Here is a 12785-nt window from a genome sequence, read left to right as displayed (position 1 = left end):
ATATCTTTCAACACGAGAAAACAACCCCAAAAAGTTGGTACATTTTTTAATACGAGAAATCAACCCCATAAGAGTGGTGTAATTGTCAATATTAGAAAACAACCCCGTTAGAGGGGTATATTTGTCAATATTAGAACACAACCCCATAAGAGGGATATATCTTTCAAAATGAGAAAACAACCCCCAAAAAAGTGGTATATTTGTCAATATGAGAAAACAACCCCAGTAAGAGGCATATATTTGTCAATATTAGAAAACAACCCCGTAAGAGGGGTATATCTTTCAACTTGAGAAAACAACCCCAAAAAAGTGGTATATTTGTCAATACGAAAAAATAACCCCGTAAGAGGGGTATATTTATAAATATTAGAAAACAACCCCGTAAGAGGGGTATATCTTTCAACATGAGAAAAGAACGCCAAAAAAGTGGTATATATGTTAATATGAGAAAACAACCCCGTAAGAGGGGTATATTTATCAATATTAGAAAACAACCGTAAGAGGGATATATCTTTCAACATGAGAGAACAACCCTAGAAAAGTGGTATATTATTTAATACGAGAAGACAACCCCCTAAGAGGGGTATATTTGTCAATATTAGAAACCAACCCCGTAAGAGGGCTATATCTTTCAACATGAGAAAACAACCCAAAAAAATTAGTATATTGGTCAATATTAGAAAACAACCGTGTAAGAGGGGTATATCTTTCAAAATGTGAAAACAACCCCAAAAAAGTGTTATATTGGTCGATATGAGAAAACAACCCCGTAAGAGGGGTATATTTGTCAATATTAGATAACAATCCCATAAAAGGGGTGTATTTGTCAATATTAGAACACAACCCCGTAAGATTGGTATATCTTTCAGCATGAGAAAACAACCTAAAAAAAGTGGTATATATTTTAGTACGGGAAAACAACCCCGTATGAGGGGTATATTTGTCAATATTACAAAACAACCCCGGAAGAGGGGTATATTTGTCAATATCTGAATACAACCCCGTAAGAGGGGTATATCTCTCTAAATGAGAAAATAACCCCAAAAAAGTGGTATATTTGTCAATATGAGAAAACAACCACGAAAGAGGCTTATATTTGTCAATATTAGAAAACAACCCCGTAAGAGGGCCATTTCTTTCAATATGAGAAAACAGCCCCAAAATAGTGGTATATTTTTTAATACGAGAAAATAATCCCGTAAGATGGGTATATTTGTCAATATTACAGAACAACGCCGTAAGAGGGGTATGTTTGTCAATATTAGAACACAACCCCGTAAGAGGGGTATATCTTTCAAAATGAGAAAACAATCCCCAAAAAATGGTATATTTTTCAATATGAGAAAACAACCCCTTAAGAGAGGTATATTTGTCAATATTAGAACACAACTCCGTAAGAGGGGTATATCTTTCAAAATAAGAAAACAACCCCAAAAAAGTGGTATATTTGTCAATATGAGAAAACAACCCCATAAGAGGGGTATATTTACAATATTAGAAAATAACCCTGTAAGAGGCCTATATCTTTCAATATGAGAAAACAACCCCAAAAAATTGGTATATTTGTCAATATGAGAAAACTACCCGTAAGAGGGTTATATTTGTCAATATTAGAGAACAACCGAGTAAGAGGGGTATATGTTTCAACATGAGAAAACAACCCCAAAAAAGTGATATATTTGTCAATATGAGAAAACAACCCCGTAAGAGGGGTATATTTGTAAATATTAGAAAATAACCCCGTAAGAGGGGTATATCTTTCAACATGAGAAAACAATCCCAAAAAAGTGGTATATTTATCAATATGAGTAAACAACCCCGTAAGAGGGGTATATTTGTCAATGTTAGAAAAAAACCCCGTAAGAGGGATATATCTTTCAACATGAGAAGGCAACCTTAGAAAAGTAGTATATTATTTAATATGAGAAAACAACCCCCTAATAGGGGTATATTTGTCAATATTAGAAAACAAGCCCTCAACATGAGAAAATAAGCTCAAAAAATTGGTATATTTGTCAATATCAGAAATCAACCGCGTAAGAGGAATATATCTTTCAACATGAGAAAACAGGAACATACTTACCTGACTGCAACATGATTGCATTCACATGCTCCCTCGGGTTGGACTCTATAGTCCTAGGCACAGTCCTTGGCTGCCTCTCAGCCAACATCCTAGAAATCTGGCCTATTTGAGTCTCCAAATTCTGAATGGAGGCCTGCTAATTCCTAAGTGCACTATCTGTCTGGTGGAACCTATTGTTAGTAGAGGACATAAACTTCATCACCAACTCCTCCAGATTGGGCTTCTTCTCCTAAGGTGGAGGTAGTTGGGGTGGACCAGCCTGCTGCTGGTGATGTTGTTGATGCAATCTCTGAAATTCTGGTAGACCCTGGGTGCTGTTATTCCGCTACCCGAAGTTAGGATGATATCTCCACCCTGATTTGTATATGTTGTTGTAAGGGTCATTCTACTGCCTGGGCGCATTCCCCATATAATTATCTTATTCATAGTCAGTAGAAGAAGATGAAGAAGAAGCAAACATACCTTCCGCATTACAGTTTGCACTATAGTGCGGGCCACCACAAAACTCATAGCCACTCTGTGCTGCATGAACCGGCATCTGGAGCTAGTATATTTTCTTGGCTAAGAGCTCCACTTGAGCTGCCATGGCTGCTGTAGAATCTAACTAGTTGACCACTCCCTGCTTAACTAGCTGATTCCTAGAGGATTGCATTATTCATGAGATGTTGTGAACCGTGTTGTTCATATTACTTTATGTAATTGAGAAATTCATTTAGTAGTTGGAAATTTGAATAGTAAGAACTGGTTAATGATCAGTTAGAGATAAAGGTAATTAACTAGCTGGATTAAGAATTAACAACTCTTAATAGTAGTGGATTATTCTTAAGGCTAACCTAAAATCAATTATTAGGAAGAGATTCCGTCATTTAGGTTCTTAGGTTTAGGAATTCGGTGTTCTCGAGAGGGAAATTAAATTTAATTTAGAATCCGCTCACGTGTAATCACAATTGGTAATCAATCTAATCTCTACCTTCACTAAAATTCAACTAGCTTAGGTACCCTTGGGTTTGCTTTCTCCCTTTGATTGTTTCACTAAACATTTGCAGATTGTTTGATATTTAGCTAATCACTTAGCTTGCATCTAGTCATAAAACAGTAACTTCATCAATTTTGTTTAAGGTTAGATAACATAAGATGCTGGAGTAGTTCTAGCATCACCCTTTCCTGAGAATACGACCTTGATACTCGCCATTTGTCCAAGAAAATTACTTGATCAAGTATTGATGTCATTGTCCGAACGAAAGCAGACAAATCTTTTGGAGGAAAACAAGAACGACATGAATTGAAGCATTATCCAATATTCTGATTTAGGATTTGCACCATTAGGATCTCCATTATTCGTGTTCCTCTAGGCATGAGTACTCCTGATGACACAAAGATTGGTGTAAGGAATCACGGGAACGCAATTAACAAGCTTGATCTATGGCACTAGAGCATGACTTGATGATCAAGCAAGACGAGACACAAATTTATGGGTAAGGAAGAAATCATGTTGCTTTCCATTAATCTAAGCAGGAATGCTTGAGTTTTGATGTTTGGGATGCATATAACGAAGTATTTTTGACCAAGTGTTATTCGATAGGCCCATGCGAATTTTCCTTTTTTTTTCAAGCTGCCTCATAAAATTTGGGACTACAAGGGATCTTTAGTTCTTGATTTGACTTTATTTTATACATCTTTATTTATTTATTTATTTATTCATATTTCACTTCTGGTTTCTTCTTCTTATGGAATGAGGATTTTCGCATTATGAAAACTGCATACAACCAAATATTTGATGCTAGTGAGCATTTTATTCTAGTCTTCTACCTTGTGAAAAATCAATATATGGGTTTGTTAAAGAACTTTGGGCACTTACCAACACTCGCGCTAGCGAACATAGACTTATCGCTCACGTCCTTCCTTTCTTTTGTATTGATTGTGTACCCTTATGTCTAAATCATTTTATTTGTTTCTTTTATGACTCTTTGTTAGTATGATGGTTTGTTTTTATTTGGGAAGCATAAGCACAAGTGTTGAGTGAAAGCGTGTAGAAGCGGCAATCATAGGCACCGATCCAATGCTTGGACAAATACAAAGAAAGAAAATTAGTTGTGGAGAAAGGAGGTCCTTCTATGGTGAAGGAATAAGTGTATTTTGAGTAAGTAAATAGTTAATATTTGCTATATTCATATATTTAATTAAATGTTCCGTGAATGGTTGTATTTGCTTAATATTGTGTTATGTTTGAATGAATGAGATAGAAATGATTGGTGTTGAGTGGAACAATTGTTATTGCTTGAATGTGATATAAGTGAAATGATTGAATTGTGATGTTAAGTGCATATGCACATGTGAATGGTGGATTCCCCTGTGAAAAAAAAGAAATATATATATAGGGAGGCTAAAGCCTAGAGAGGCTATAAAAGTGTGTAATGTGAGGATGAGGTGGAGCAGCTTACATGTGTGATATGTGAGGATGAGGTGGAGCAGCACATTAAAGGGGATCCACAAGCCATGAGAACTAACCATAATTGATTAATTATATTTTCTTATGATGGTTGTAATGAATTGAGTAGAATGGTATGAATTTATGCGTAAATCATGAATCATGGTAAGCTATGTGATTGAGTGGAAATTGTATTAAGTGTAAGTGATATAGATTATGTTGATTATTTATTTACTGAGTTGGAGGCCCACCCCTCTCCAAAATTTCTTCTCAGGTTTGTAAATAGTAGTGCATCAGTTGGTTGTATCCGAAGTCTAGCATTTAGCAGTTCTGTCAGGTTGGGCCAGTTTTGCGGAGTCTCCTCATAATGCATTTTGTATGTAGTTATGTAATGTATATGGAAGTGTACCTTGTAAGGCATAAGAAGATGTTTTGAATACTTGTTAAATGATGTTTAAGTATAATCATATGTTTATATGTTAATAACTTGGTGTTTTGATTCTTAATAATTTGTATATTGACCTATCTACATGTAGTATATAGTCTACGATGCTCGTATGCCACTTGGCAAATGTCTGTTGGTTAGCATGTAACGGGGGTATTACATTTTCCCTTGTTTTCGTTAAGCCGGCTCTTAAAATTTGGGACCATGAGAGTTGTTGACCAGTCAACTCCTCTCCAGTTCTTGATTTGACTTTAGTTTATTTATCTTTCTTAATTTATATATTCAATTTTAGCTTCTAGTTTCTTCTTCTTATGGAAGAATGGTTTTTGCACTGTGAAAATTGCATGCAACTGAATATTCGAGGCTAGTAAGCATATAATTCTAGTCTTCTACCTTGCTGGATATCAAGCTATGGATTCGTTAAAGAACTTTGGGCACATATCAAAACTCGCGCTAGCGAACATAAACTTATCGCTCACGTCCTTTCTCAAATCTGTGTTCTTTGTCTATCCTTGTTGTTTGAATTAATTTGATTTGATCCTTACGCTTAGTCATATGGAAGAGGACAAAGAACTTGTGATTTCTTTGCTTATCGAATCTGAAATCCCACCTATGTTCTCATTTTATTCATTTCTTTTATGGATGTATAGTATGATGGTTTGATTTTCTTTGCCGAGCATAAACACAAGTGTTGAGTGAAAGCAAATGGAAGCGACAATCATAGGCAGCAATCCAATGCTTAGAGAAACGTAAAAAAGAATTAGTGGATCAAGTATTAGAATTATTCTCAGAATGATTGCAGACAAATCTTTTGAAGAAAAGAGGGAATGATGAGAATCGAGTCATGACCAAATATTCCGATTTAGAATTTGCACTATTGGGGTATCGATTATTCCTTTTTCCTCTAGGAATGAGGATTCTTAATGACATAAGGATTGGCATAAGAAATCATGGGAATGCATTTGACAAGCTTGAGCAGTTGCATTAGGGCTCAGCTTGATGATCACGCAGGTTGAGATATAAATCCATGCCCGTGAGAGAGAAATATGTTGCTTTTGATTAATCTTAGCGGGAATGAGTGTGTTTTAATGTTTGGGAGGTATACAATGAAGTACATTGGGTTGGAGTGCTATTAGGTATGCCCACGTGAATTTTTCCATGTTTTCATTGAGGAATCATGGGAATGCAATTGACACTTGGTGAAAAATACTTGGTTAAAAATACTTCATAATATGCATCCTAATCATCAAAACTCATGCATTCTCGCTTGGATTAGTTGAAAGCAACATGATTTCTCCCTTATGTGCAGATTTAAGTCTATTCCTATAATACCTAAAATTTTTAAAATAAAATCTTAATGTTTACCAAGGATATTTTAGTAAATAAATACTTTGATGTTTAATTGAGCCTTTTATAAAATATTTTCAAAATAATAATAATTGATTACTATAAGTAACATTTAAATTCAGTATTGTCATAAATAACTTCATAGTATCGATTCTTGGTGAAAGTTAGGTATAGTTTTATGATTTTGAATAAATGAGTCAAGTTCTATTTAAATTAACTTTAATATATGTGTCTATTACAAAAATAAAATAAAATAAATAATAAAAGGGAGGATTTAAGTTATGTTAAATATTGTCTATTTAGCAACAAGAATGTTTTAATAAGCTTAAAATTTATACTAACTGAATTGACTATAACTAAGTATTAAGTGTATATATATATATATATATATATATATATATATATATATATAGGTACATGTGTGTTGAAATAAATAAATAAATAATATATGCGGTTTCTGTAGCAATTTCATTTTATGGGGGCTCAAAGGCACTTTTCTCTTCCAAGAAATTTGAGTTAGGTCCTTATGTATATCCCCCTTCTCCCTTCCGTTGTCGTCAACCTCCCCTCCTCTAAATTTTATTTTCTGTCGTCCTTGGCGTCGAGCTCCGGCCAAAGGAAGTTCTCAGCGTGAGCTGCACCGTGGCACCTCCTCTTTCCGCCTGAAGCCGTTGACAGGGTTAAAGGAGAAGGAAAGAAAGCTACCCTCCACTGCCAACATCGAACCACCTCACTACCAACGTGTTCTAGCCTATTCGACACCAGAAATAGCTTCCCCGCCTGGACAGTTGTAGCCTCTTACGCTGCCACTGAACCAGTGATGGGAGTGGGTGTGGTTTTTCGCCGGACTTGTTCGGTTTTTGGTAATTTTGGTGGCCTTTTGGTGGTCATTTGATGAAGGTAACTGCATATCTAAATTCCTAATATCTTGATCAATAATTTAGCATCCTCGGATTCCATTTGTTGCCTCCATCGAAAAAATTCCAATGAACGGACTTTGGTGACCTCGTGATGTGTGCCGGCAGGTAGAAAATTCATCTCAGCTTCTCGATTTATCGGGTGCTAGTTTGCGAATTTTAGCTCGTGTTGGTAAAATACTTTAGATTTGAGGACTTAATTTAATATTTATCTCAGGCATACAATTTTATTTAATTAGTGGTTTTAATGCAGTAAACTTTGTAAATTAATTGGTAGTCTTATTTTGGCTTAATTTCGAGTAATTTAAAAAAATCAGTTGGTTGGGTACGTTCTATGTTGGCTTGTGATTAAATTAAAAATTCTGAGAAATTAATCAAGAGTTGGTTGTAAAATAAATATTTGTGCTAGTCTGTTAATTAATATTTGTGATTGCGTTGTGTTGTGAAGTCGGGAAGAATAATGCAGCTTTGGTGGCCCGAGTCCTGTCAAATAATTAATGAATATTAGAAGTGTTTCTGGCAGGTTCTAGACCCATTATACGGGGGGTAAATGTCCGTATTTTAGAAGAGGTTCTGCCAAATTTTTGGTAGAATTTCTGAGTCGAAATTCTTAGACAGTCAATTCTAGGAGTTTAGGCCTAAGGTTATTTATTAAATGTTTTATTTTTATTAATTGAATTGTTCCTGTAAATAGATAATCCATTGATTTAGCCCGCTCCACTTGAGGCATAGGAGCAGAATAAGGGGGTCATCAGAACTGTGAGTTAAAGTCATATATCTTCTATATATGTGTCATACCAAATTTTTATGTAGCAATTTCGATTAATAATTATTACATATATTATCAGTATCGTATATATATATATATAACAAGTAGCGGTTCTTATACTCTTACTCGATAGTCAGATCTATTCATAGTTTACCAGTCCCCCAGGCAGGGAACTCAGAATGCCTAGAAGACATAATTGTTTTGTATAGAGACTAGTGCCCTTATCTGCACCTAGTTCCTTTGTTGCTGATGCCGATGCACTTAGTCATCTCTGCATCACTGCGGGTCAGCACCTCCGAAAGAAACGGAGGAAAGCCGGTTGCTAAGAAAAAGGTAGAACCATAAACACAAGCTGCACTATACATTGTTAGTCCAAGTAAGAAAGAGATAGGCATACGGCATTTCTCGTCCTGATATTGCTTATGCTGTCCATGTGGTTAGCAAACTAGAAATCAAAATGACTGGGAAAAAAAAGCTTATGGGCTTCTTTTCATTCTTCTTTGGCACCTACGGTAGAGATCGAAGGTACAATGACGGTACAAAATCGATCGGAGACTAGGAAACGAATCAGTGGATTTGAAACCCTCTCGTCACTCCCTTGCTTGACAGTAAGGAAATCCTAAGTACGCCACTTCACCAAGCAGTCCTTCCCGCACTGAAAGGGGGGAAGCATCCAATTCCATGTCGTCTAGTAACTGATCCTTTAGTAGGTGATGGAGCAGAGAGACCAGTTACCAAGATAGCGCAGTGTCCCACTAGCAGTCGGCTCTCGATCGAATGCGGCTGCACCTATCCCTGCTTTCTTCGATGCTGGTACTGCCTCTTACTCAATGATCATAGAGAAAGAAGAAGTAGGCAGTCGATCGGAGTAGCAGCTGTTGCAAAGGCGGATTGTTGCCTGCGGAGATCAGCTTGCTTCCTCTTTTAGATCCTCGCTTTTCTCAATTCATGTTGTAATTTAATTTTAAAAATCTCACTGCCACGCACGAGCAGAGCGAAAACTAAGCAGGGGGAATTCTTCGTTGGGGGAAAATGGCAATAGAATGAATCAACAACTACCGGCACACCTCCATTGAAAAAGGGCGAATTCTCCAATATTCCATATTTTAATTGGTGTCCAACCTTCTATCTTTCTTTCTTTTTTTATTGGATTTACAACAATATGAAGTACTCTGTGATGAACGTATGGGAAAGAACGGGATCAGACCTATTACCTGAAAGGGAAGGAAAGTAGTCCCATATGATCGCTGGTGTGTTGTTCGTTCTAAGGCATCTTCCTCTCGCTTTAGCTCGAGCTATTTCATACCCTCTCCTTTCAGTCTTACGCTATTTACTAGTGAGTGGTATTATTGGAATGATCTTAGTCATGGAAGGGGCTATTGCCTTTTCTTTACTAGTTTTTAGAATCTCACAACATCCCTCTTGGGCAAGCAGCTTCTTTTTCATATGAAGTGACCACCTGAAGTAGAGGTGCCATCTCCTTCTTCAAGATGCAAAGGTGACCAGCTTTAGCCATAGCCATAGGAACTCCTTCTCTTTCGTTCGAGTGTATCCCTATTGTCTTTTCCAGATGTAAATGAGCAAGGTTTAGGCATCGGGCGAGAATAGGTAGTCATTGGTGGGCCAAATCTCAAGGAAAATGAGATCTCAATTCCAGTGACGGTTTCATTAGATATCTTACAACTAGAATCCCTCTTGGTAATAAGCCTTACAGCTCTTACTCTTCCCACTGCATCGAGAATAACCGTTTATTTTATCTACGTGACCCAATTTTCTTGTTCAAAAGAAGCTCACTCTAATTCTTCACTACTCCTACAGGAAGGAGTCTCCTGGAGAAGCCCAACTTACATAATCCAAAGGAGAGGGCTCGCTCCCCTAGAGATAGCTTATGGGGCACTTCACTCGCTCAACACTCGTTTTACGAGCTCAATATATACGAGTGTTATTCCGTGAAATATATATTGTTAGGGTGGATATTGTTGGATATTTTTATTAGTTCTATTCAATATTTAATTAATTGATTTATAGATTTAAATTATTTAATTATTTATTATTTATCCAATTGATTGATTTATAAATTTTAGATTAGTTATTTATTATTCATCTAAAGAAGCTTTTAATGGAATTAATTATCTATTTACTATTTATTTAATTAATTAAATTTATGACTGCAAAATACGTGTTGTTCAATATTATCTAATGAATTATTAAACAATAGTTAAGTTGCTTGCTATTTATATATTATTTTCCATATTATCGATATTAAGATTACATATTGATTCGGGATGAGACAGCAGTAGAACATAGCACGTGATGGGTTGCATCAGGACCATGTGTGCACCGGTATAAATCAGAAACAGGTAGTAAACGAATATTTTTGATACTTATCTTGGTCGAGTTCAACTTTCTGGGCTGTGACGATTTGATTGTCAGAGTAAAAGTTCTTAGTCGAGCATTGCTCTCTAGGCGCCTGCTTTATTGGAAATCAAGTGACTAGACTAGATTTAAGGACCTTGGTTGAGCTTTGCTCTCTAGGCATCAGTCCTATTGGAGTGAGAGTGCTGAAAGGCTGCTAATATTAGGACTAGGGTTCTACTGAGGTACTCGTTCCATAATGTTTAAATTGTATTTCTGAATCATGGCATGACACGCATTTTAATATGATAGTCTTAAATTTAATTATTTTTTACGTGTTTGTTAGGTTTCTCACAGTTCTTCTCTTTTGGCAGTCCGATTTCCTTCATCTCCAGGTTTAATGTAACTAATTTTATTTGTATGTTTGATTATTTGAATTCTAGATTCTCCAGAGTAATGATTCTAAAACTTATTATTTTGTTTTATCATGTTAAACCAATCGAGGAGGTATTGCCTAATTGTGCTGATAGACTTATTTAAATATGTAGTATTTGGATGGCTGAAAGTTAGTTACAAAATAGTGTTAGAAAAATTATACTTTGATTGAGTTAGTGATTGATCAGGCTTGCTATAGGTTTCGGTAGGCTTACGCCTACCCATTCCCTAGCGCTGATCATGGGCCCATAAATCGAGTCATATGATAGTTCCTGCTTGATCATCAAGTCATGCGCCAATGCCACCGATCAAGCTTGTCAATTGCGTTTCCATGATTCCTTGCACCAATCTTTGTGTCATCAGGAGTACTCATGCCTAGAGGAAGAAAGAATAATGGAGACCCCAATTGTGCAAATCCAAAATTAGAATAATTGGGCATTGCCTCCATTCAAGTCATTCTTACTTTCCTCCAAAAGATTCGTCTATGATCATTTGGAGAATGATAAAAATACTCGATATCAAAACACTCTTTTTCCTGCTTGGATTAATAAAAAGCAACATGATTTCTCCCTTACGTGCTCGAATTTACATATCATTAGGCTTAATCATCAAGCTGAGGCCTAATGCCGCCAATCCAGCTTGCTAAATGTGTTCCCATGATTCCTTATGCCAATCCTTATATCATCAGGAGTCCTCATGCTTACAGGAACAAGGAATGATGGAGACCCCAATGGTGAAAATCTTGAATTGGAATATTTGGTCGTGCCTCAATTCTCATTGTTCCCTCTTTCCTCCAAAAGATTTGTCTACAATCATTCGGAGAATGATATCAATACTTGATCAACTAATTTTCTTTCTTCGCATTTCTCCAAGTATTGGATCGGTACCTATGATTGCTGCTTCCACGTGCTTTCACTCAATGCCCATGTTTATGCTCCCTAAATAACCAAACCATCATACTATACAGAGATTAGAAAGAGAGGCATAATTAAGACAAACAAAAAGAGTACATAGAAGGATTTTAAATCCAATAAGGAAAGAAATAAAAAGTTCTTTATTCTCTTCCATACGACTAATTGTAAGAATCAAATCAAATTGATTTAAATGCAATAATAAACAAAGAGCCTAAAGGAAAGGAAGGATATGAGCGATAAGTCTATGCTCGCTAGCGTGAGTGTTGATAAGTTTGCAAAGTTCTTGAAAGACCCTTTAACTTGATTTTTCATGAGGTAGAAAAATGAAATAATATACCCATTAGCCATAATTATTCGGTTGCATGCATTTTTTATAGTGTGAAAGACCTCATCCTAAAAGAAGAAAATACTAGAAGCTAAATATGAATAAACAAATAAAGAAAGATGACTAAACTAAAGTCAAATCGAGAACTAGAGAGGAGTTGACTAGTCAACAACTCTTGTAGTTCCAAGTTTTAAGAACCAGCTTAAACATTCAAGGGAAAATTCGAGTGGGCCTACCTAATAACACTCCAAACCAAATTGCTTCATTATCTGTGTTCTAAACATCAAGATACTTGTATTCTAATTTATTAGCTTGGATTAGTCGAAAACAACATGATTTCTCCCTTACGCGAGTGTTTTTACTTATTGACTTGCATGATCATCAAGCTAAGTCCCAAAGCCATTGGTCAAGCTTGTCAATGGCATTTCCATTATTCCTTACACTAATCCTTGTATCATCAGGTGCCCTTGTGCCTAAAGGAAAAAGGAATGATGGAGATTCCATTGGTCTAAATCTTGAACCAGAATATTTGGGCGTGGCTCGATTCTCGTCATCCTCTCTTTCCTGTAAAAGATTTATCCGTGATCATTCACAGAATGATTTCAATACTTGATCAACAAAATAAAAGGATGTCAGCGATAAGTCTATGCTCACTAGCGCAAGTCATCATAAGTTCGCAAGTTCTTGAAAGAACCCATAACTTGATTTCTTGCAAGGTAGAAAACTGAAATAATATGCTCATTAGCATCAAGTATGCGGTTGCATGC

This window comes from Ricinus communis, chromosome 9, assembly GCF_019578655.1.
Source record: "Ricinus communis isolate WT05 ecotype wild-type chromosome 9, ASM1957865v1, whole genome shotgun sequence".
Lineage (NCBI taxonomy): Eukaryota > Viridiplantae > Streptophyta > Magnoliopsida > Malpighiales > Euphorbiaceae > Ricinus > Ricinus communis.
The sequence above is the reverse complement of the archived record's forward strand: the minus strand, read 5'-3'. Positions refer to the sequence as shown.